Below are 6,038 nucleotides of genomic sequence, written 5' to 3' on the forward strand. Positions count from 1 at the left end.
AAGTACACCTCACATGGTTATTATTCAACAGATGTGATGAAGTAGAACCCATGCTGCTGTTATTGCAGGAATCAGGATGGAACCAACCTTTAACTAGGTCGCTGACAAAGCCCCTTTATGTACTCTGACTGTTTCCACATTTTGTGAGGAAAGCATGCGAGGCTCAGAGAGGTGTTTTTTTTTTTTTTTTTTTTTTTTTTTTAAACGTGATGATGGGTAAAAGGGTTTGACGCTTATCTGAATTGTGGCCAAGCAGACGACGATGACTTCACATGATGTATGACGTCGCCAGAATCAAAAGATAGACGTCTGTATCTTCTACTGTATCCATCCATGCACAGCAGAATGTAAAGGGGATTCCATTGTGTCTTTCAAACTGTGATTGAAATACAGTTATCATGACAACCAATTGTTTCCAGAAGCTTCTAGTATAAAACGCTTTCCTTCTTCAAAGTTATTTGTGGTTATGTATTGATGTTGAGCCTAATTTATTTATTTAAACGTTTTATATATATATAAAAAACAATTATAGTTAACATATCATCACATTTCTTAAAGACTTAAATAAAATAAAATAATCATTTAAAAAAAAAATTGTCAGCATTGATGTTGTGTTTTTACCAATACATTCCTCTTATACTGATCAGATGTGTGCAGGACCATGCCATCACTTTAAGCAGTTGATTGATGGTTTCCGTACCTTTTACTCTCATAATGTTCACTGTAGGGGCAATAGGCTTACATCTAGTGGGGCATTGGAACATACTGTAGCACACAGAGCAGTAGGATATTGAACAATGCTCTGAAATGTAGAATCTGATATTAAACGTTGATATTTAGACTGTTTAATTCCATAGACGTTAACATTTTACACGTAATAAAACAGCCCGAAGGAACACATTAGGCAGATTGTTTGATCAGTGAGCTATGCAGAGGAAGTGACTCATAAACAGCTTGAGGTGAAGGCTTGTCTAGTTAACTTTTGTATAAACATATCTTATATGAACGTACGTTTGTGCAAACAATGAGACACAATAAGACAAGTCAGCTAGCTGGTAGATACGCAAATTAAACATTTACAATTGCTGTTACAATGGCTTGTCTAGCCGTTAGCTAGCTAGAGCAAACAGCTGTGCTGTGATGAAGTCATAAATAAACAAATATTTGGGTTCTTGGCAGGTCACATGATCAGACCAGCAGATCGGGTGTTCAGGCCAGCAGATCGTGTGTTCAGGCCAGCTGTGTGAACTTGGCACGACCTGTACCGGATATGTTAGAAAGAGTTTCTATAGGTTGTTTCTATGGGTGGTTTCTATAGGTTGTTTCTATGGGTGGTTTCTATAGGTTGTTTCTATGGGTGGTTTCTATAGGTTGTTTCTATGGGTGGTTTCTATAGGTTGTTTCTATGGGTGGTTTCTATAGGTTGTTTCTATGGGTGGTTTCTATAGGTTGTTTCTATGGGTGGTTCTATAGGTTGTTTCTATGGGTGGTTTCTATAGGTTGTTTCTATGGGTGGTTTCTATAGGTTGTTTCTATTGGTGGTTTCTATAGGTTGTTTCTATGGGTGGTTTCTATAGGTTGTTTCTATGGGTGGTTTCTATAGGTGGTTTCTATAGGTGGTTTCTATAGGTGGTTTCTATAGGTGGTTTCTATAGGCTGTTTCTATAGGTGGTTTCTATAGGTGGTTTCTATAGGTGGTTTCTATAGGTAGTTTCTATAGGTTGTTTCTATAGGTGGTTTCTATAGGTGGTTTCTATTGGTTGGTTTCTATAGGTTGTTTCTATTGGTTGGTTTCTATAGGTTGTTTATATAGGTAGTTTCTATATCTTGTTTCTATAGGTGGTTTCTATAGGTTGTTTCTATATCTTGTTTCTATATCTTGTTTCTACAGGTGGTTTCTATAGGTGGTTTCTATAGGTCGTTTCTATAGGTGGTTTCTATAGGTGGTTTCTATAGGTAGTTCCTATAGGCGGTTTCTATAGGTGGTTTCTATAGGTGGTTTCTATAGGTTGTTTCTATATCTTGTTTCTATATCTTGTTTCTATAGGTGGTTTCTATAGGTTGTTTCTATAGGTAGTTTCTATTGGTTGGTTTCTATAGGTTGTTTCTATAGGTAGGTTCTATAGGTAGTTTCTATAGGTGGTTTCTATAGGTTGTTTCTATAGGTAGTTTCTATAGGTTGTTTCTATAGGTGGTTTCTATATGTTGTTTCTATAGGTGGTTTCTATAGGTTGTTTCTATAGGTAGTTTCTATATCTTGTTTCTATAGGTGGTTTCTATAGGTTGTTTCTATATCTTGTTTCTATAGGTGGTTTCTATAGGTTGTTTCTATATCTTGTTTCTATAGCTTGTTTCTATATCTTGTTTCTATAGGTGGTTTCTATAGGTGGTTTCTATAGGTGGTTTCTATAGGTGGTTTCTATAGGTTGTTTCTATAGGTAGTTTCTATTGGTTGGTTTCTATAGGTTGTTTCTATTGGTTGGTTTCTATAGGTTGTTTCTATAGGTAGGTTCTATAGGTAGTTTCTATAGGTGGTTTCTATAGGTTGTTTCTATAGGTTGTTTCTATAGGTGGTTTCTATAGGTGGTTTCTATAGGTTGTTTCTATAGGTAGTTTCTATATCTTGTTTCTATAGGTGGTTTCTATATCTTGTTTCTATAGGTGGTTTCTATAGGTTGTTTCTATATCTTGTTTCTATATCTTGTTTCTACAGGTGGTTTCTATAGGTGGTTTCTATAGGTGGTTTCTATAGGTGGTTTCTATAGGTGGTTTCTATAGGTAGTTCCTATAGGCGGTTTCTATAGGTGGTTTCTATAGGTGGTTTCTATAGGTTGTTTCTATATCTTGTTTCTATATCTTGTTTCTATAGGTGGTTTCTATAGGTCGTTTCTATAGGTTGTTTCTATAGGTAGTTTCTATTGGTTGGTTTCTATAGGTTGTTTCTATAGGTAGGTTCTATAGGTAGTTTCTATAGGTGGTTTCTATAGGTTGTTTCTATAGGTAGTTTCTATAGGTTGTTTCTATAGGTGGTTTCTATATGTTGTTTCTATAGGTGGTTTCTATAGGTTGTTTCTATAGGTAGTTTCTATATCTTGTTTCTATAGGTGGTTTCTATAGGTTGTTTCTATATCTTGTTTCTATAGGTGGTTTCTATAGGTGGTTTCTATAGGTTGTTTCTATAGGTGGTTTCTATAGGTGGTTTCTATAGCTTGTTTCTATAGGTTGTTTCTATAGGTGGTTTCTATAGGTGGTTTCTATAAGTTGTTTCTATAGGTGGTTTCTATAGGTTGTTTCTATAGGTGGTTTCTATAGGTTGTTTCTATAGGTTGTTTCTATAGGTGGTTTCTATAGGTGGTTTCTATAGGTGGTTTCTATAGCTTGTTTCTATAGGTAGTTTCTATAGGTTGTTTCTATAGGTTGTTTCTATAGGTGGTTTCTATAGGTGGTTTCTATAGGTTATTTCTATAGCTTGTTTCTATAGGTAGTTTCTATAGGTTGTTTCTATAGGTGGTTTCTATAGGTGGTTTTTATAGGTGGTTTCTATAGGTGGTTTCTATAGGTGGTTTCTATAGGTGGTTTCTATAGGTGGTTTCTATAGGTAGTTCCTATAGGTGGTTTCTATAGGTGGTTTCTATAGGTGGTTTCTATAGGTAGTTGCTATAGGTGGTTTCTATAGGTAATTTCTATAGGTGGTTTCTATAGGTGGTTTCTATATCTTGTTTCTATAGGTGGTTTCTATAGGTTGTTTCTATATCTTGTTTCTATAGGTGGTTTCTATAGGTGGTTTCTATAGGTTGTTTCTATAGGTGGTTTCTATAGGTGGTTTCTATAGCTTGTTTCTATAGGTTGTTTCTATAGGTGGTTTCTATAGGTGGTTTCTATAGGTAGTTTCTATAGGTAGTTTCTATAAGTTGTTTCTATAGGTGGTTTCTATAGGTTGTTTCTATAGGTTGTTTCTATAGGTGGTTTCTATAGGTGGTTTCTATAGGTGGTTTCTATAGCTTGTTTCTATAGGTAGTTTCTATAGGTTGTTTCTATAGGTTGTTTCTATAGGTGGTTTCTATAGGTGGTTTCTATAGGTTATTTCTATAGCTTGTTTCTATAGGTAGTTTCTATAGGTTGTTTCTATAGGTGGTTTCTATAGGTGGTTTCTATAGGTGGTTTCTATAGGTGGTTTCTATAGGTGGTTTCTATAGGTGGTTTCTATAGGTGGTTTCTATAGGTAGTTCCTATAGGTGGTTTCTATAGGTGGTTTCTATAGGTGGTTTCTATAGGTAGTTGCTATAGGTGGTTTCTATAGGTAATTTCTATAGGTGGTTTCTATAGGTGGTTTCTATAGGTGGTTTCTATAGGTGGTTTCTATAGGTTGTTTCTATAGGTGGTTTCTATAGGTGGTTTCTATAGGTGGTTTCTATAGGTGGTTTCTATAGGTGGTTTCTATAGGTGGTTTCTTTGTACAGAAGGATGTGCTCTCAAGCGACCAGAAAAAGGTAGTTGCTGATTGGTGCTTTTTACATTTGATACACAGTGCTGAAATACATTGGTTAATGTACGGGAAAATGCTTATTTGGTGTGTGTGTGTGTGTGTGTGTGTGTGTGTAGGTGGGGTACTGATTGCTTTAAGGGAACATATCTCCTTTCCTGACTCCCTGTTGCCAAAAGGATGTAAAAATAGATGGAATGTATCATAGCAGGAAATCCTCTCACAGCCGTGCGTTTCTATCTGTCTGTTTGGGAACAGGAACAGGAACAGGAAGGAACTCAGCCAAGAATGGAGGGAAGAGTCCAACTGAAAGAGAGGACTCTTAGGCTTCCTACACCTGCACTGGCATTCATTCAGTCCTTTACAGTACTTCTCTGGACATGTATTCTAGCCCAGGGACGGGCAACTAGTTCACTTTCTAAATGTGCTAGTTTCTCGTTATGTAAGTCACAGACACTCAGTCAATTAGCCCAGCTAACATTTTTTTTTAGAAGAGTAAGTTAGCTGGCTAGACTATCTAAACTTGTAGTAATCATGGTCGAATTACCGACTGGGGGGGGGGCATTGATTTTGTTAGTCACTCACTCAGATGTCATATTAAAACTGCACATAATTCTCTTCACCATGTGTCAAAATGTGTAGAATTGCAGAAAACTTGCTTTAAATCGGCCACATTTTCTCTATGCCACCCCCCCCCCCCCCCCCATGGAAAAATGTGTGGAATTGCAGAAAACTGGCTTCAAAACGGCCACATTTTCTCTATGCCCCCCCATGGCAAAATGTGTGGAATTGCAGAAAACGAACTTCATTAACTGTCAAGAGGGAGACCATTAAAATGTTGAGCTCACAAGTATGTCAACATGTCCTTTAATTGTTTTTGGTGAAAAATAGCCTGAAGTGTATCATTTATTCTATTTGGGCCCCATATCTATTTTTCATTCTATCAATTCAGACCCATTCATAAACCACATTGTGTAATAATTAAGTGTTAATGCCCGAATAAGACAATGTTAGTCTAGAAGAAACGTGAGGTAATGTCTAGACACTTTTTATAGTGGGGATCAAGTTTATAAATTGCCTGGCTGGGCTGATGAGACAGTGGATTAAGCAGTGAGATGGAACAGAGTAAATAGGCATTTCAACGTCATAGATTTAGCCGGTGTTAACTTGTGAAATAGACACTGGTTGGAATGCAGTTTTAACCAATCAGCATTCAGGATAAGACCCAACCCGTTGTAAAATGATGTAATAAACACAGGTGAACGAACGATCATTGCAACATTCCACTGGACTGTTGCCTCTTTCTACTGGGCTTTCCTGAAGCATGAAGCTAATGTGACGACCCTCCCACTCTGTCTGCCGAATTCTTTCTCTTCGCTCTTGTTTTCCTTAATAGGATGTAGGTGGGCGGGGCCGGGAGGGTCGTCAGCTAAATGGGACACACCTGGGCTCAGGTGTGTCCCAGGATAAATGCACCTCTTCCCCATTCATTGGGGAGACTCTCTCCATGGAGACACAGACAGATTTTGGTTGTGGCATTTTTGTGGCTATTTGG

This window comes from Oncorhynchus mykiss, chromosome 22 (assembly GCF_057628025.1).
Source record: "Oncorhynchus mykiss isolate SJ-2025 chromosome 22, ASM5762802v1, whole genome shotgun sequence".
NCBI lineage: Eukaryota > Metazoa > Chordata > Actinopteri > Salmoniformes > Salmonidae > Oncorhynchus > Oncorhynchus mykiss.